This window comes from Panicum virgatum, chromosome 6N (genome assembly GCF_016808335.1).
Source record: "Panicum virgatum strain AP13 chromosome 6N, P.virgatum_v5, whole genome shotgun sequence".
NCBI classification, from domain to species: domain Eukaryota; kingdom Viridiplantae; phylum Streptophyta; class Magnoliopsida; order Poales; family Poaceae; genus Panicum; species Panicum virgatum.
Genome location: NC_053150.1, coordinates 29,469,591 through 29,490,070, shown reverse-complemented (window position 1 = coordinate 29,490,070; position 20,480 = coordinate 29,469,591). Strand labels below are relative to the sequence as shown.

At 47.1% G+C, this 20,480-nt stretch overlaps 1 long non-coding RNA gene across 1 annotated transcript; it reads left to right on the top strand.

Moving 5' to 3' along the window:
* Positions 1-8,899: 8,899 nt before the first annotated feature.
* LOC120679051 lies at positions 8,900-11,726 on the top strand. Its single transcript, XR_005676944.1, has 2 exons — positions 8,900-11,422; positions 11,551-11,726. It is a non-coding gene; the product is annotated as an uncharacterized LOC120679051 (long non-coding RNA).
* The last annotated feature ends 8,754 nt before the right edge of the window (positions 11,727-20,480 follow it).

Sequence of the window (20,480 nt, the reverse complement as noted above, 5' to 3'; positions counted from 1 at the left end):
TCTCTCTCTCTCTTGCCACTTTGACGAACAGAACTCAAACCTAAGCCAAAAAGAGCTCTCTCACTCTCCTTTCTCCATTCTTGAAGGATTCCCTTGAGGGATTTGAGTGAGAAGCAAGCAAGAGCAAGGATTAGTGCTAGTGAGCCTTATTTCCATCTCTTGAGCACTTGGTTTTGGTCAAGCCCGCGGATTCAAGTTTGTTACTCTTGGAGCCTTGTGCTCCTAGACGGCTAGGCGTGCTTGTGATTGCTCAACCAAGATTGTGAGCTGCACAAGAAGTTTGTAATCTCCATTCCTCGCCGAGGAATCCATAGTAAGTAACCTTGGGCTTGAGAGGTGATCTTGCCCTTGGAAGAGGAGCATAGGAGTTCTTGAGCACCGTCTCTTGAATCCTTCCTCAACGGAGACGTAGCACCTTCGGGTGTGAACTTCGGGAAACAAATTCTTGTCTCCTTCGTGTTAGTTTACTTGATTTCATTGTCCTTTGCTTGTGAGACTTCATTTCTAGGGTTTGAGCTCGATTTACTCACTCACGAGTTTATAGCGAACTTTGTTTGTTGGATATCAACCTTAAGGAACCCCTGGTACTCATTCTCTAGCTCGATCTAATTTTCTTACAGAGTTTCTTGCAGTTTCGTTTCAGGTCGTTCAAACCCGGAGACTCCGGATACTCCGGACCACCAAAACCCGGAGTATCCGGGCATATACCCGGAGTATCCGGGATAGTCTGCGTCTGACATTTTTGTTAAGTGTTTTTAAATTACAGATTGCCTATTCACCCCCCCTAGGCATCTTAAGATCCTTTCACTAGGTCAAGTGGTAGGGTTCACCTCCTCCGATCGCCGATTGATCGCAGTGGAGTTTAGTAACCATTGAGGCACGAAAACAAAAGGAAAATGCGGTAAAAATGAACAAACAAAACAAAAACGCTCCCGGGTGACTTTATTTCATTATTCATTTTCTAGAGACAATCGGCCAGATGCCATTACAACAAACAAAAGCTAGCTGACCCCGACTCGGGAGGGCAGTTGGTACAATGGATCAAATCCGTTTACTCCCACGAAGGGAGCAACAAAAGGGGGCTAAGGCAACGACTGTTACACGTCAAGCTGGAGGACTTGGCCAAAGAACATCGCAAGACGTCTTGTAGCACCTCGCAAGCCTTCTCCTAGCATCGGCCGCGCCGAGAGACCCCCGGCGGAGGTAGAGGCAGACGACGTCATCGAGGAAGAGTCTTCGGAGCTGATGTTAGCCCGAACTCCTCGCCGGTGCCGCTTCTGGGTATCTTCCTCAGGCACCAGAAGACGGGCCATGGTCTCCTTGCCCCGGCCAATTCACCTTCCAGTCGGCACTTAGAAAACCGCCCGCCTCCGAACGGAGACACGGAGACCCGTCCTGGATGCAAGACCACCCTGCTAATAGAGAGAGGAACCCATGACCGCTGCCACGAAGCGCAGTACCAAACTGCGCCGCCTTCCCGATGGAGTTGGAAGATGAGGCAGTGGGTCCATAGCTCCGCGCCGACGGCGCGTGATGCACCTGCCCGAAGTCTCGGGGGAGCGGCACCAGCAAGTGGGACGGGTAAGGGCAACCCCCATGGCGGGATAGGTCCACCACCACCAGGTCACCGGGACGGCGCCGAGGAGACTCCAAGGAGGCCACCAGTGAGGCTGGGAGCCGCCCGCGCTGGTTGGCGAGGGAGCCCGCAGACCAGTGGCCTAGCCTGCCAAACTCCGGCAGGAAGCCCTCGAACTCCTCGGCGCCGGTCAGCGGTAGGCGGGCCTGAGGAAAATCCTCCGCCGCTCGCAAGCATTCTTCTAGCACCAGAGACGTAGGACACACCCATTCTTATCTGGAGGGCGGGCATGGGATGTGAGGAAGAGAACTACTAGAAAGATCTCCATCATATGTTTCTTGTGTGGAACCAAGCGTCCACAATGCCCTTGTTTATAGGTAAATGTGGGCACGAACGGACGCGACACCCAACGGGCTGGTCGAAAAGTGTTGCACCAAAAATCCTCACCAAGCCGCGTGCCCCTCTTCAATGCGAGGAGGCCGGGCCTAGCGCGCCGAGCCACCGTTGCATCACTCGGGAGACTGCCACCATACGACCCACCAATGCGAGATAACCCCGGCAGGGGAGAAGATGATGTGCCCGCGGCACGGTGACGGGACGTGCCATCAAGCCTCGAGATTCCACGGTACCAGCCCTCCAGATGGCCATTAAAACCGGCACGACTTCGTCACGCCAGCACTGCCACCCGCCGAAAGCTGGGGGTGCGAACAGGCAGATGGGATGCCCCGACCAGGGATCGTTCAGCAGAGTCCAGTGGCTCCACGATTATTAAAATCGCAAAGCCACTCGGGGGCCTCTGACGGGGGTGTAAAGCCGGGATCCCTCACAGGCCCGATTCCTATATTGACAGGCCAAACAAGCCCGCTGGGCTTGCCGCGGCATGGCCCGCCATGCCGGCACAGGCGGCTGCCTTCCTTTAGAAGCCATTACGGCCAAAAAGCTAGCCCTCAGGGGACGCGTGGAAGCCTCCCGACCTAGTGCCCCGGGTCAGCGCCGTACCAGGCGACCCGGGCCGTGCGCCCCAAGATTGTCACCCCATGAAACAGGCGTGCCGGTCAAGCCAGTCCCCGTACAAGCTCCACGACGCCTGCTCCTCTCCTCCCGCTGCACGAACGTAGTCCGCAGGGACCTCTGACAAGGGCACAGTGCCAGCCGCACGGGCCCTGCGACACAACAGGAGAGGGCGTCAACGAACATCACCTCCCGCGCAGTAATGATTGCCTCCCCTGCATTGCTGTTCCATTACGCCAGCAGGTGTGACTGGACGGCTTTGCCTGGCCGCGGTAAGGCACCCCTCATCGGGCGTGCTATCCATCAGACAGAGGCTACGTGGGGAGGCCGTGCGGTAGCACTGCGGATAAGAGGCGTAGGTACAGACGGACAGGACGAGAGATGACCCCGAGCGACCGTCCGAGTGGCGAGAGCCGTCCTGACTGACTAGGGATGGGACAGCTCTTAGACAACCCGCTGCCCAAGAAAATCAGTCGGACTCAAGCCTCCCCACTCCCGACTGATCGAGTGGGCCCCAACGACTGACGAAGACAAAGGACTCCTCGGTGGAACCAAGACACAATGATAGATATATGTAAATGGGGGCCCCACCTTGAACTATAAAAGGAAAAGCCCCCCACGTAGGAAAGGTTGGACTCCTAGAGGTTCGACACTGCTTAAAATTTATCCTAAAATAAAAATACATCTATGAATAAGACAACCTAAGTTCTTTTTTTTAGAATCGCTGGGAGCGAGCTTTATTGATTGAAGATGGTTACATCATTAGCTAAAGTATGAATAATAAAACTAGGGGGATCATCATCCCAAATACAATTCTCCTTTGTGATCATAGCTCGTCTAGCTAATTCATGTGCTACTTGATTAGCTTCTCTGTTTAGAGGCTCCATCGAAACCTCCTGAAAGCCACTCCAAATAATATAGCATTCATCATATATTGGTGCTGTTGAGTTGGCTGTAAATCCGTCCTTCATAATGTCAACAACTTCCATGCAGTCAGACTGGACGATCAGGCGATTGGCTCCAATATGTTGTGCTAGCATAAGCCCCTCCTTCAGCGCATAGGCTTCCACCATCGGTGCATCCACCAATTGAGATATGTATGAACACGATGCCGCAACCATACTCCCCGTGTCATCTCTTAAAATCGCACCACAGCTTCCACATCCATTATCATCATCATATGAAGCATCAACGTTCATTATCAAATACCCTTTAGGTGGTTTCTTCCAACCACGTCTAAGCTTACTTCAGGTTTAGCTGCCAATTTGTAATTCTTGGCTAGGGAAACAATAGTCAGACCTGATCTAGATGGAACTTGGACACTCTCCCCATGTGTTATCTGCCTTCTTTCCCACCAAAGAAACCATCCTCCAGTCAACACCAGCTCGGCCAGACCCAAACCAAGCACCTGGATTTCTTCGCCTCTTCTAATGATTTCTTCCAGAATTATAGACCCAGAACGGCCTGAATTCAGTAAATTGCTGATCTTATCCCAAATGCCTAGTGACCTCCATACTGCTTTGGCTCTATCACACAAGAATATTAAGTGTTTGATATCTTCAGCACCGGATGGACATACTTGACAGCCCCCTTCTGGAATAATATGTCTGTTTGCCAAAATTGCTCTGCATGGCAACAGACCTTTGATTGCTCTCCACCCAAATATTTTGATCTTACCTGGGACATCAAGTTTCCACAGATTCTTCCACACCTTTTGATCACTAGGTCCACTTCCCTGAGGTTGCATGATCTTTGCCTCAAATCTTTCCTTCCATTGTCCATGGTAAGCCGATTTTACTGAGAACAGTCCATTCCTATTGTAGTGCCAAGCTACACAGTCCTCTCTCCCAGGAGTAATTGGGATCTGCAGAATACGGTTAACATCAACACCCCAAAAAATCGACTGCATCAAATCAACATCCCAGGTAAAGTCCACAGGATTGATAAGTTCATCCACCCTTGAAACTAAAATGTTTCCTCTTCGGGTCTGGACTTTCAGATTATGACTACCTGGGATCCCATTATCCTCCCATATTTTAATTTGTGTGCCATCTCCTACTCGCCATATATAACCAAGCTTAAAACAGTCAAGCCCAGCCAAGATGCTTTGCCATGTGTAAGAACTCCCACTTTTCGCCCTTGCAGACAAAAGTTTCCCATCTGGATAATACCGGGCTCTTAGCACTCTAGCACATAATGACTCTGGTTCCCTCAATAGTCTCCAAACCTGCTTTGCTAGCATAGCCAGATTAAAAGATTGGAAATCTCTAAATCCCATACCTCCTTTGCCCTTGGGCATACACATCTTCCACCACTCCTGCCAATGGATTCTCTTATGGTCATCGTCATCACCCCACCAGTAATTTGAGATGGCATTTGTTATTCCTTTGCAGATGTTATTAGGAATTTTAAACACCATCATCGCATATACTGGTATAGCTTGAGCAATAGACTTAATAAGAATCTCCTTACCTCCAAAGCTTAACAGCTTCTCCTTCCACCCATTAATTCTACAGTTCACCCGGTCAATCAGATGACGAAAACAGTCACTCCGGTCAACTCCCACCATCACCGGTAAACCCAGGTAGTTCTCATTAAGAGCTTCATTCAAGATATTCAGAGTTTCACATACTTCTGTCTTGACATGTACCTCTGTGTTAGCAGAAAAATGGATGCAAGATTTTGCCACACTAATTCTCTGCCCCTGAGTTTTCACAGTATCGATGTAGAATACTCACTATGCAATCAGCATTCTTCTTATCCGCATGCATCAGTATGAGAGAATCATCCACAAAAAGCAAATGAGAAATTACCGAAGCTTCTCTACAAACTTTGAGTCCCTCTAACTCCGCCTTCTCCTCCGCTCCCTTGATCATACAAGATAGGCCTTCAGCTACCAATAAAAAGAGATACGACGACAGTGGGTCACCCTGTCTTAGTCCCCTTGTTGGTACTATAATATCGGTTTCTGTAGAGTTGAACCACACTCTATATTTAACTGAAGAAACACATGCCATAATAATTTTCACCCATCTTTGATCAAAACCAAGCTTCAACATATTTTTTTCCAGAAAGATCCACTCCACTCTATCATAAGCTTTCTGCATATCAAGTATTACTGCACAGAGACCCCCTTTTCCCCTTCTTTTTCTTCATAGTATGGATACATTCATATGCTAACAGGATATTGTCAGTTATTAATCTCCCTGGCACAAACACACTTTGGTAGTGGCTAATTATATCTGGTAAGATCAGTTTTAATCTACTCGATAAAACCTTGGAAATTACCTTGTAAATCACATTGCATAATGAGATAGGTCGGAATTGAGCCACATTCTCTGGATTAGCCACCTTCGGAATTAATACTATTGTCATATCATTCCACCCTTCTGGTATAACAGAATTATTGATTGCATATAGAACTTTATCTATCAATTCATCTTCCAATAAATGCCAGAATCGTTTAAAGAAGATAGCATGTAGCCCATCAGGACCTGGGGCTTTAAGATCACCAATGCTGAATAGAGCTTTTTTCACCTCCTCCCTAGAGAAGGGAGCTAATAAAAGTTGGTTCATGTTGGGAGTAACTCTACGGGTTACATCTGCCAACACTTCCTGGTCCACGACCTGCACTTCTGATGTGAACAGATTTGTATAGAAATCTCATACAATATCCTTCATCGTCCCCAAATCCTCATGTTTCACTCCTTGATCATCCACTAACCCCTTGATCATATTTTTTCTTCTGCGAGCTGAAGCAAATTGATGAAAGAACTTAGTATTGCGGTCCCCATGCTTAAGCCAGTTTGCTCTCGCCCTTTGGACCCATTCCAATTCCTCCTGCTCCAGGAGTAACTCTATGCGGAGCAGAATCTCCTTTTGAGCTGCAGTCGATTCCTCAGACATAGGACCATGCCTCAGGTGCTCTAACTCCCTCTTTAATTTCTTCATTCTCTAGACCGGTCTCTTCAGAACTTCCCGATCCCAAACATGCAAATCCTCATGAACCTCCGTAACTTTCCTCATCAAGGGGCCTGACCCATTGCTGAGGCACAAGCCCAGGCAGCCTGAACAATCTCCCCCACCGTCTCTTCCTTTAGCCATCTAGCTTGAAATCTTCTAGTCCTTTCTCCACCTGAATATTGGCCCTGAGTCCCATCTATCTCTACCACCAATGGCCGGTGGTCCGATTTCACCATCTCCCCATTTTTTAGCTGGGCGCTTGGGAATAACAGGTTCCACTGAGTATTTGCAACACCACAATCTAGTCGTTCTCTGATCCGCCCTCTTTGCCATGTAAAATTATCTCCTATAAACCCAATATCAGCTAGACCACAATCCATTAAAGAATTCTGAAAAGCTTGGAGTTGATCTTGCGATCTTGCTCTACCACCTTCTTTCTCATGATGAAACGAAATCTCATTAAAATCACCAAGCATCAGCCAAGGAAGATCCGAGCCAGAATGCAGGGAACGCATAGCCTCCCACGTCAAGTGTTTATGCTCCCATCTCGGCTCCCCATAGATACCCGTTAATCTCCACTCCTCCTCCACTTTTATAGTCACATCAACATAGTAACGTGACACACCCTGACATTGAACAGATACTTCCTTCTTCCAAATCAGCAAAAGACTTCCGCTACGACTATCACTTTCATGAATGATGAGATGGTCGTAACCCAACCTCCTCTTGAGCTTCTCTGCCTTATCTTTATCCAAATGTGTCTCAGACAGAAAAAAAAACACATCTAGTTTCTCTCGCCTCTGAATTTCCAGAAGCGCGCGCACTGCCCGGGCACTAGCAAGGCCCTGGCAGTTCCAAGCTAGGATTTTCATTGTGCCCGGTCACTCCCCTCGAAGGAGAGCGCCGATTTTGCATTAGGTTTTGTTACCTCATCATCATCTCCATCACTCCTTCTTGGTCTTTTCTTCTCCAGCTCCTGAAGAGGGCTTACGGCTGATCCCTGCTGGGTTGAGTTTTCCAGAATATTAACCTGCATCGCCACTATTCCCGTGCCATCTCCCACCGTAGCACCAAGCTCCTCCTACGCCAGTTCCATATCTACAGCTTCGTCATAATCGAAGCCATCACCACGGCCTCCTCCTCTTCCTCTCCCTCTACCACGTCCCCTGCCCCTTCCTGTTCGTGCTTCTTCCCTGCCAAGTGTTGCCAAGAAAGGAACTCTCAGCCAGTCACCCCCATCCACAACTCTCCTTACAATGGATTCCATCGCCGCACTCTGTGACTTCTTGACCCAAACAACCACAAAAGAAATAAAAGGCAGGCAGCTTCTCATATTGGACAAGGAATTTCATTTTTTTTCTTTGAGTGTAACTGGCACCATATGCACCAAAGGTTTCCGGAGCTCAACCCAAACCCTAGCTCGCAGATATGGAGTAGGATTAATTCTCCCTTCGTTTACCACCACAGTGATGGGCTCTCCCACCTTCTTCGCAACCCTTTCTGCCAAATCCTTCTTCATGAGCCCCTCTGGATCCCCTTGAATTCTTATCCAAACTAGAATTCTGTCCAGCTTATACGTGTGTATATTAGAGAAGCCATCATATTCTTCCATCACAATTGCCGATCCCCTCAATAACCAAGGACTTCCTTCCATTACCCTCGACCAATCACCAAGATAGTGGAGTTGCACCAAGAACAGATTAGGTTCCAAAACCTTGAACGTCACTTCTTTTGCCGCCGCCCATGCGTTCCTCAAGGCGCTAAACAACGCAGCATGGATGAAGGGTTTTGACGTATGAACCCTAAATATGGCTAGCCATCTGATCTCCTTCGCAAGCTCCTCAATTTCGCCCGACAAATCAAGTTCCTCCTCTTCCCCTTGGAGCTTCAGATTCCCCAACCATTCCTCCAAACTGGGTGACCTTCCTTCCTCTTCCATCGCCTTCCCCTTCCCCTTTGAAGATTCCTGTTGCGCCATGTAGGGACCCCAGAGAGCCCGGAGCCTTGCGGAGGCAAAGATGTGGCACGATCTCAAGATTATTGGGGGGACATCACGCTGATCTCACCCTTTGACTGGTGGACTCCGGTGTCGCCGCCGGAGGAAAAAGGAACCCTAAAATAGGGGACTGACAAGACTCAAGACAACCTAAGTTCTAGTTATCCTTTTCTACTTGCTATCCTCCCAAGGTGCAATCATTTCTCCTCAAGAAAGCACGCCGCCGGTGTGGGCACGCGTTGGTTCAGCCGTTCGATCATGATCCGACGTCCAATGATGTAGGGTTGCTGTCGATATTTTTCTTTTAGCCCCCGTATTGCCGGCAAATTAGCCCGCCGTTCTCACGTGAGAAATATCTGCCGAACGCCGACAGCGGCGAGCGAGGCGCAGGGTGAGGCGACGGCCGGCGCGGGTCTGCCGCGGCGCTGCGGGCCGCGAGCCTCGACGGCGCGCGCCCCCGCTGTCCCGCTCGCACCATCGGCCGAGCTGGACCGTCGGACCTAGGGACCCAGCCGCGCCTGGCGCCGTCGTCCGCGTGCCGGCTCCCCGCGCCCGCGGGCGAGAGGGGCTCCGGGGTCGTCGGCGTGCTGGCACTGTGCCGCCGCGGCCAGCACTTTGTCATCGCTCCCGTCGTCGTTCCTCTCGTGACTCCACCATGCGCCTTGCCCCCTCCCTGCAGGCATCATCCCTTATTCCCTTTACCCTTTTGACGATGCGCTCTCCTATAGCCTCTGCTCTGCTGTCGCACGGCCGATGAGGGCAGCGCTGCCCTTCGGTGGCGCGACTCGCTGATGAGAACTGTACCACGACGCGGCGGCATGCTGCACTGCTGATGAGGTCGGCGCGGCTCACTAACGAGGGCCACGCTGTGCTATGTCTGAGCTGCCCACCGGGCACCAACCTCCAGATTTGAGTTCCCTGCTTCCCTCAGGTGTCTCATCCATATGGATGATGCACGGTATGTATTTGATGGTTTGCCCGTGAAAAACTAATCAGTGACCTTGTCCATGAAGGTGCACGCCAATTACACACAACCTGGCCTGCAGCAGGGTAGCGATGGTGCATGACACACCGACTGTCTGCACTGCTATAGCAGCTAGCAGCACAGAGGTTAGTAGCAGGTAGCAAGCAACAGTGCAGTAGGATTGTAGGAGTCTTGATTTGTTTTTAAAAAAGGTAGGAGTTCCAAATTAGTACTCAGCAAGAAGATGCAAGCAAAGTAAGGTATATAAACACAATGCACTTTGTACTTTTCCAACTGCTTTATTTCTACTTTCTGATGTTCATTTTAATAGTTGAGTAATGACCCACTATTTGTCATGAATCCTTAGATTTCCAACTTAAACAAAAGAAAACCCATCACATGTTATGTAAAATTTAGGCAATGAGTACCAATACATTTTGATGTCTTTTTTTTATTCTGTGTTCCTGTATAAACTGATTTAAACTAACCAACTATACATGAAACCGCAATTTGAAACATTTGATGGATTGCAGCAGATAAAGCTCCCTGTGCCATTATTTTTAGCATAGTTCCCTGTGTCATTTAATGATGTGCCTTTAAGCTTCATTTCGATTGGTTCTCCACAAGCAAGGATATATAATTTGAAACATTTGATTGATTGGTTCGATAACATGCCAGGCAATGAACTCTAATGCTTGGATTATTACACGTTCACTTTTAAAATTGTTTTCTTACTCTGCAATACCAAGATAACTTAGCTCAATTGCTAGCTACCTGCTTGCCTTTATAATGCATGAAGGTATGTTTCTAGGTAACCTTTTTGCCTCCAAACCATGATACATGAATAGTTGAACACTGAGTTCTAAAACAACATATTTACCAAAATGCTAATTGGATATGACATAAAAGTAGAGCTTAGGCATAGAGATATGTTGGGTCCAAAGTTTGGAAAGTAAGGAAATATATCATTGTAACTTAAATAAGTTACTACAGCCAATAAATTTCTTATCAAATTCCTAGCAGTGCTATTTCTCTAGGTCTTGAATGATAATGTAGATGTCTATAAAAGTAAGGCAGTATTCACCGTTGGTACTATGTTATGCACGTATGCTATTCTTTTTTTATTGGTCCTCCAAAAGCATGTTGAGAGATAGTGTCTTCATGCTGCTTAAGACATTGGCAGGTAACATGAGTTACTTTTCTTCAGTCTGTTATTGCTTGCTCATGCCTCTTCTTATTTTCATGTTTCATTCTTTGGGTTGGCATTCCTGTAATACATGCTAAAAGGGTAAAAAAAAAAAGACACCAGGCCTGATACGTACTCCATGTACATGTTAGCAACCTATTGTTATCGAACTGTCACATTTGAGATTATTAAATATATTGAGTTCTAGCCCTCCTACTTCTGATGAGTTTCACTATGCTTATTGTCTGAACGCAAAAATAGAGAATCCTTCTCATCAGTAAATAAAGATTATCATACAGTTAATTGCAGAATAATTAGTTCCACTTAGGGAAAGTAATGCTGAATTCAGTAAAGGTTATTCAACGGCGCGCCCAATTAATCATGACTTATTGTTAAATTTATAGTCCGTGTCCAAAATACCATTGCTATATTTCAAATAATTTGAATTTCTTGCAGAACAATCATCATGCTTGGGGGACTGTGATGGAATTTATCTATCTCCGCTTACCAGTTCCATTGCTCAATTCTACCTCCGTCCCAAATTACAATTAGTCACCCCATAATATGTGACCATGTTTGATAGATTTCTAACATCATATTTGCTCTAAGCATGAATGCTCACTCAAGTGGCTGTTACTGAGCTTGACAACTCACTCAAGTGGCTGTGCAAGATGAAGTCATGATGACTCAGTAACCCAGCTTGCAACTAGAGTATATTTGTTGCTGGTACTTTTTTCACCCTTCATTTAGTGAAACATTGTCGGGCTCAATTTGTTGTGATACAACAAATTTCTGTAAATGCATTTCAATTGAGGCTATATTTTGGGGGACTGATCATGTTGTTTCTTACGCAGCTAAAATGTAAGAATGGGATGTCCATAAGAAAAAAAAATGAATTGCGCCTTGAGTGAGCTAGAATAGCACAAGCAACTTTACTTTTCTGTACTAAGCTTTTCTTTCTATGGTCATGTAGTGGAAATATTAGATATAAACAAAAAGTTATGTTCTTCAGGCAAAGATTCCTTTTCAACGATTAACACGAAAGTACATGTAAGGGACTACTGGATTTGCGCGGCGCGCGTCACTCACTAGTTACATCTTTATAGAGGTATATATGTAATTTCGCACTAGCATTGTTCTCCGCAGCCAAACTCTAGAAGGGCATTTATTTTAAAATAGAGGGAGTATAGCAATACCATTGACGTAACAAGTTGAGAGAGAGCTCTTTTTAGTTGAACGGCACAGGATAGAGCAAGTTTCTATTGTAAAAGAAAAGTACAAGACTACCATCCCAGAAGACCATAGGCAGAGAAAAAATAAAGATAAGAAAACACAACCTATACTGGTTCGGTTGTAATGGAACATCAACGCAGGTAACACTCAACACGGCCGCACAATCCACTCGACAACGGCAGTACTCCATGTCACGGAAAGCCTATGACTATCTAGATTTTTGCTTGGCTTTAATTTCTTCTATTTGCCACATTTTTTGTCATACTTAGGAAAGACAACCTAGCAAAACGTAATTGGCAAGGGAGCCAACAATGCTGCTTTTGTCAGGAAGATGAGACAATACAATATCTTTTCTTTGATTGCCGCTTTACACAGTTGGTATGGGTCTCGGTCTACGCGGCTTGGGGTCTGCCTAAACCAAGTAGTGTATCTAATATATTTGGAAACTGGTTGAATGGTATACCAAAAATTTACCAACCACTTGTCCTTGTTATTTTCGCGACTACACATTGGCTATGAACATGGGCTATCCTACAACGGCCTTCTTCGTAGGACATCCTTGTGGCGGTATCGTATTTTTTGGCCTAGGTGGCCAAGGATTTTTTTGCCCGGGTGCATGGGTGGCAGTTTAGTCTTAGAATTGACAGTTATTAGTGTGCTTGGATTCTTTGATTCATTCCAAAACTTTTTGTAGGGTTGTGTGTCATTAGGGCAGAGGCCGAGAACATTTCAAGGCGATGTATCACCTCGATGTATCAAACTTGAAATTAATAAAATTTTCCTTTTCTAAAAAAAACTTGTCTTCTCTGCATCAGTTAACCGATTATGTTCAGAGAAGACATCAAGATGTCATATTCGTCTAACAAGGCTTTCTTTTTCTTCTTAATGTCAGCAGTTATATGAAGAGTCCAGCCTTTAATTTTTCTTCTCAAACTCCTCATTTTGAACCGCCACACATCCAAAGGGTTATCTAAATAGCATGGCGAGGTCCAGGATTTTTCTACAGTAATCCTCCTAACCCAAGCACCACTTTTCAAACCGAAAAAGGTGGTTTCTTTAAGGTGCCAACACCAAAGTTAAATACCAGAGGACATGATCACTACCCAAGCGTGCTGTACCACTATAATATTAATATTAGGGTACTGTGTGCATCAAGATTTATAGACACAAAAACTCTATCCTGGACAGCCATAGTTGGCTGGTGATCTTTTTTAATACAATTTTTTACTGAAATTATGGAATTATACTCTGAAGCTGGGCATTTTCAAAACTAGGCTATTGTCGTCTGTGCAGTAGACGAAATTTAAATTTTGTGGAGAAGAAAATAATAAATTTCGTGGCCCAGTAGGACGAAAACATCTGGTCGTTCTCTGGATGGACGATTTTAACGTGGGCTAGTGTATTGGAAGAAATATATTTTCATCTGCCGGGAAGACGAAATCGGTTTTTTTCGTCCGTCGGGCAGACAAAATATATCAGTACTTTGCAGATGAAAAATAATTTCATCTTGCAGTGGGACGAAATCTACCTGCTAGGCCCACTTCCCCTCCCCTCCCTCATGGCTCTCTCTCTCTCTGTCTCACAGCTCCCTCTCTCTCTCTCTCTCTGTGCTTCTGGAGGTGGCGGCGGATGGCTGTGGCGGCGGGCGGGTGAGGCGGCAGCGGCAAGCGGTGCGGCTGAGCAAGGAGGCGGGGCGTGGGGCGGGCGAGGAGGCGGGGCCCGCGCAAGGCTGCGCCGGTCGTGCGGCAAGCACGTGGTGCTGCGGCCAGCAGGCGGCGGGACCATAGGCCGCAGGCGGTAGGCGCGCTGGACCAATCCGCCGGCCGGACCAGAAGTCTAAAGTGAGCTTTTTCAAATAAAAATTCATTTACTTTACAGATTTTGCTATATAATTAGTATAGGCCGTGTTTGGTTGAGACCACGAATTTTTTTTCAAAAAAAGACGAATGCATGCATGGAGTATTAAACGAAGTTTATTTGCGAAATTTTTTCAGGATGGGTGTGACGTTTCGAGACGAATCTAATTATGATAATTAATTTATGATTTGCTATAGTGATTCTACAGTACCATTCTCTGATCGTGCAATCAAATACCTCATTAGATTGGTCTCGCGAATTTATCAAGGGTCCTGCAGGTGGTTTTGTAATTAGACTTTATTTAATACTCTAAATTAATGGTCAAACACGCAAAAAGTTTTCGCGAAATTTTTTTCAGCCCAAACCAAACATAGCCATAGATATTTAGTGTATTCTATTCTTATTTTATACTTTGATTTTATGTTTAATATTTAGGTAAAATTTAGAGACATATTTAGTATAGAGTTAGGCTTCGAACTTATCTAATTTTAGGTTTGGTTTTACGGTTTTCATTACGGTTATTTGTTGCAATTTAATTTCGGAAAAAAGTTGGAGATCATTGTAAAATAAGCTAAAAGGTTTTGACGTGAAAAGATTAACTAAAATGAAATGATGTAAGAGAAGAAGATAATAAAGTAAAATTGAAAATTGATTTATGCACATCATGGTAGTTTGTAGATTATGGTACATTTAGTGCTGATATAATATATTAATGTGATAACAATGGAATAAATTTTTGCAATTTGTAACTTGTAGTCCAAATTGGTAGCAGGCTGATTTGAGTCTGTTTTCTCACACCGTTGAACATTCGAACCGTGACTCTGCGAATATTAGGGATCTGAAGGATTAGTTCACGGTGATGTTTCAACTAGATGGAAATCTATATTTGGTCACTGTTCAATGCCTATATATTACAGACATTAATCCAGTCATATATGCGCTGCGAGTTGCAGATCGAACTTATAAGTGGAGGAAATGGGTAGAGTGGTGCAGGTGGTGCAATATTCCATTAACTATTTTGGTCCAACCATGTCCAAAAGAGGTGGTTGGTGAGGCAAGCTCATCACAGCCGGCCAAGAACGAGAGTGCATGCTATGGTGTTGTGTCTATGGACCAATTACACATTAGTGAGGAACGACGCACTGTCACAGGGGTGGGCCCCTCCCCACCGTCCATTGCTAGGTGACCCGTCTTGGGGAAGGGCTCCCTCAAGACAGCTATAGTGCCTTGCTGTCAGCCCTGCCTTTACCGTAATAATGTTTTTTTAAGGGGGAAGGTGAGCCGTCCTTGGGCGCTACCCCGCAGTAGTCAGGGCGGCCCAATAAATGTGTGGTAGAGCAGTTTCCTCCGCCTCGAAGGGACCATGTTACCATGGGAGGGGAAGCATTTTTACCTCCCTGTACTAGGCCTTCTTAGTGGAGCCTCGTACCAATGCTTTGCCGTCGGCCTGCCATCCTCTGGTCGACTGGAGTGGTATCTCGGGCCCTCTTAACCCTGATTTGTCCAGGGCTAAGGGAACCCTGTCCCCGTGAAGTTGACACCCATCCGCTGGGTATCTCAACATCGAGTCTTGGTTGCGTTCCTCTTTGTGCCATCGCATCAACTTAACATTCTCTTTATTTCTAAACAGACGCTTTAAATGTGGTGTTATAGGCGAGTACCACAAGACCTTGGCAAGAACTCTCTTCATGAGTCGCTCCCCCTCAACATCCCTAGGATCATTTTTTCTTATCTTATAACGCAGTGCGCTGCATACGAAGCATACATCCAAATTCTCGTACTCATCACCTCGGTAGACGATGCAGTCATCGGGATATGCTTGTATCTTCTATACCTCAAATTCTAGAGGGCAAACAAGCTGTTTGGCATCATACGTTGTGATAGGAAATTCGTTGTCCTTAAGAAGCATTTTTTTTAAATTTTAGTAATTCACCAAATCCCTTGTCGGACACACCATGTGGTGCCTTCCATTGCAGCAACTCCAGGGTGGTGTCAAGCTTTTTCAATCCATCTTCGCAGTGTGGGTACAACAACTTGCGATTGTCCTCTAACATTTGCTGGAACTTCATCCTCTCCTTTTCACTCTCACAATCTTCTCGCGCACCGCGCAACGCCTGCCCAAGATCATCAGTGGGATCATTTTTGCCTTCTTCGTCGTGGTCTTCATCTTCGTTGTTTTTGCCATTGTTTGTCGTGACGAGGGCGTTGTTTGTCGAAGACGGGACTTCAGTCAAAGTGTTGACCTCCTCCGAAGTGCCGGGGTTGGGTTTCTTCTTTGCTGCCATGTGTTGGTCGCTTCGGAACGAATCGGGGGTGGGCGCCAAAACTGTTGGTGTAAGATATCCTTCGGAGCGAAGAGGTATCACAACAGCCCGGTTCGACGAGGGCGAAGCCTCTCGAGAGAAGTGACAACCACAATAACAGCACGAAAATTAATGCACTGGTGTAATTGCTTTGTATTCAATATCCCCTCACACACAGTTACAGGGGTATTTATAGCCCAACGACTCACCTACTCATTGACCTAAAAACCCCTAAGTGCCCCTCAACTGTCAGCATCTAGGAATATTCCAGGGGCAACTTAGTAATGTTATAAAACCGACAATGCGTAGTGGATTACAGCTGGACTTAACATTCTGTACAGTTCCCTAACAGTGGGCCTGCTTCGCTCCGCGCCCCTTCGTCGCTGGAGCCTTCATCGGCTTCCTCTTCGTCTCCATTCCGAAGGGGGTGTAACACACTAATGTAAAATTCCAGCATTTATAATAAATTTAATTGGCTTTAATAAAGTTTCTAAGGTTTTCTTTGTGTAGCCTGCATTTAACTGTAATTTATTTCACAAGGAATTAAAATTAATTTTAGTTTAACATGTTTGTGCATTCATGCTAGTGTATAATTTTATTTGGTTGAGTGCATAGGAGTTTGAATTCAAATTTCATTTGAATTCAAATAGTTTGAGTGGAGTTTGAAAAAGAAAAGAAATAGAAAAGAGAAAGAAAAGGAAAGGAAGAAAACCCGGCCCAGAAAACCCCCCGCCCTTTCCGCGTTCGCCCGGCCCACCTTCTCCCCGCACGCAGTCTAGCAGCCCGCGCGTGCTGCCCCTCGCTGACATGTGGGCCCCAGCCGTCAGCACCTCGCCTCGCTCGCCCACGCAGCGCCCGTGCCCTCCCTCTCTTCCGCTGACAACGCCGGCCCACCTGTCATCCCGCTTCTCCAGCATCAGCGCAACGCCCGCCCGCGATCACGGCCGCGATTCTCGCCTGCCTTTCCCTGGGCGCGCCTCCCCGAGATCCCTGGCTCCCTCCTTTAAACACATCCGCGACCCCCCTGCACCACACCTCGCGATCTCCACCCAAAACCCTAGCACCACCGCCCCCGCTCGCTCCGCCGTGCTCATGGCTCTGCTGCGAACCACCGCCCCGCTGCACCAAAGCCCGCCCGAGCCACCGCAGGAGCTCCGCCCCGTGCCCAGGACCTGCTCCGAGCTCGCTACCCTCGGCCTCCGCCTTGCACGCGCCGAAATTTCGCCCGGAGCTCAACTCAGGTGAGCCGGTCCGCTATGGAATTTCCTCGCCGCCGGTGTCCCCCTAGCCGCGCTGACCACCTCCCTGGCTTCGCAGCGTGACGCAAAACCCGCTCGTGGGGATCAGAAGCCCAGAGCCATCCTGCAACGACCTCGCCCACGAGCTCTGTCGAGCACCGTCGCCGGATCTCGACGCCGGCCATCATGCAATGTAGCATCCTCCACTTTAGGACCTCGGTGAGCACCACGTTGCCTCCCCGATCCTTTTTACTCCGGTTCCGGTAGGCCGTAGCTACCCCTGCAGCCAGAACGCGAACACCGGCGCTCCGCCGCCGCTGCTCCGCTGCGGCCATGCCCCTGCGGCCCTGCACAGCACCGCACTAGCTCGGTTTCGCGTCACCCCTGCACTGCGCATGCACACATGCCCTTTTGCCCAGTTCCCGTGCCCAGAACTGCGCGCTAATGCGCTTGCCGGCGAGCCCGCTGCCGCAGATCCGCCCCCGCAGCTGTGCCCGCTGCCCCGCGTCCCGGCGAGCCCTGCTCTTGGCCCAGGTGGATTACGCATGTCACGTAGTCCATCCCTGACCCAAACCCCGATCGAATTGACCCCGGGAAGCCCGAGTTCGGCCAACTCCGGTGAGTTCCCGGTGAACCCAATTCCGGCGACATGCGCCGCCGTCCCCGCGCGGGAACAGATCCGATCCGCCGAATCCGAAACCAACGCCCCTGATTAGATCCAGATCCAAACATACCCGTTCGCCCTGGCACTTTTGTTAAAGAGCCCCTGGGTTTCTTGAAATCTACCCGCGGTCCACTGCAATTCAAAAGTAATTGCAGATCGGCCTAGTTTTTACCGTGTTAGCGCCCGAGCTTTCTGGAAATGGAAGCTGCAGTCCAACCCCCACAGTTTTGCGTGCCGACCCCCAAATCTTTTCAGTTTTTATGTATAGGTCCCTGGTTTTAGCACAGAAGCCCCTAGAAAGCCTGTTTTCTTGCAGTTTAGTCCCTAAACCTTGTTTTGGGCCTAGTTTTCGCATTCTAGCTCCGTTTTAGGTGTTCTTTATGTCCACGCGATCATCGTAACGCGTAGAATAGTTCTAGACCAGTTTTATTTGCTGTTTTTATGTATTGTTGTACCGTTTCTTAGCTTTTGCTTTTGTTTGCATGTATGTGTATGTGCTGGACTTTGTTTTGGCGTTGCGATCGTGAGTAGACGTTGAGCAGTCGGAGGAGTACCAGGAGCCACCCTCTACGGGACACTTCGAGCAGCAGGAGCAGTTTGAGGAAGGCAAGTATAACATGAACCGCCTATCACTTTTAAATATATTTTCATACTGCATTTTAATATTGTATGCCTATAAGGACTTTCCTAGCCACTTGATATCCTTTATATATATCCTTTATATATATCCTTTGGGTTGCATTTTGGTTAGTTGTGCTAGGTGTCGCGCTATAACACACTTGGTCCTTTTTAATTAATTTGATTAATGGTATATGCAACTTAGTTCTGACAGTGGCCCTCTGTGTTCTGTGCTTGAGTGGCTCACGTCTCGTTAAAATTGGTTTTTTTCTAGAAACATGGTTTAGGGGGCCAGCACGGTGCTTAGTGCTTGGTTGGCCACTCTCCCTGAGGACCGGTTCATAGAGCGACAACCAGGGACAACAGCGCTACCACAAGACTGGAATGGAACGGTCTTGGCTTACTAATTAGGTCTTTTTGGTTTGGAGTAACTTACCTGCGGGGCAAGGGTGGTAAGCTTCAATGGTCCCTGCTCCTCCGGCTTGGTCTGTGCTACGTGCTTGTACCCCCGTGAGGTGGGCCCCATCATCGCTGATCCAACTCTTCGCGGTTACGCCATACCAATGAGATTCTTTGTAACAGTCTCGTAGTGTGCTTGCTAGCCATCTCACCTAAGGAAGTGTGATGAACAACTAGCGTAGCTCACGACTTGTGGGTAAAGATGTGCAACCTCTACAGAGTGTAAAATTGGTATACTAGCCGTGCTCACGGTTATGAGCGGCCCAGATCCTCCTTTTGATTAGTGGGGTTATCTTCCTTTGATTAGGGGGGTTCCCTGGGTGGTTTGGTTTGGTTTGGTTTGGTTCTCAATAGTTCATAATTAATTTTGATTAATTTCTATGTAACTGGGTTTATGGTAATTCATCCACTTGTAGTAATTAGCCTTAATAAAATTTTGCCAAGATTAAAAGCTAATGCAGTTGAGTCAGCCAACCTTAGAGCCTCATAGTTTGTGTAATACATGTTGAGTACAAGTTGTGTACTCACACTTGCCTCCTCTACTCTTTTCCTCTTGTTCTTTTTGGGGATACTCTACTGCTGCTCAGTTCCCGGCGACGCGGAGGAGTTCACCCAGAGCTATCAGGAGTACGAGGACTTCTAGGTGGTCGTCTCCCAGTCGACGTCCCTGTGGCGCCCAGCTTTCGAGTTTCGTACTTGTTTTACGCTTCCGCATACTCTGTATCAGACATTTGTCATTTATGTAATAAATAACATTCGTACTCGCTTTATTATATCTTTTACGTGATATGTGCTGTGATATATTGTTCATTCTGTTGTATATACGTGTGACTTGATCCTGGCACGTATATGATTGCTCGGTTTATGTCCTTTTGTAAACCGGGTGTTACAGGGGGTCTGTGGGATCGTTTTGCTTCGCGCCTCTTCGTTGAACACTCTGCCTCTTCGCCGGCCTTCGGTGGGACTCGTCAACATTCTTCTCACCTTCGCTCTTGGGTCTTCGGATGAGCCCCCTTTGTCTCCCTTCGGCTTCGATGCTTGCTTCGCCAAACTGGCTTGCTTCATCTCACTAGTCAATTTCCTTCGGCGACGGGCGAAGGTAGCGTCCCCAACATGTATCCCATGGTGTTATTTGTATTTTCGGAGGGAAGGCAACGGTGCAAAAATATTATTAAGTTAGAAAAATATCATAAGTTAATATCCGTCATCTGAGCAGGGTTAAACGATATATTTCGAGTTATAAATAAATTAGCATGCATGAATTATATTTGGAATCACTTATTCACAAGTTTGAGTCTTGTAACCATGGCTTTACCGGGAGACCAATCATGACTGGTAGACAAATGAACCAACCCATCATGGAGGTTTTTATGAGCCTCCTACCACTCTATCCGATCATGGAGTATTATTAG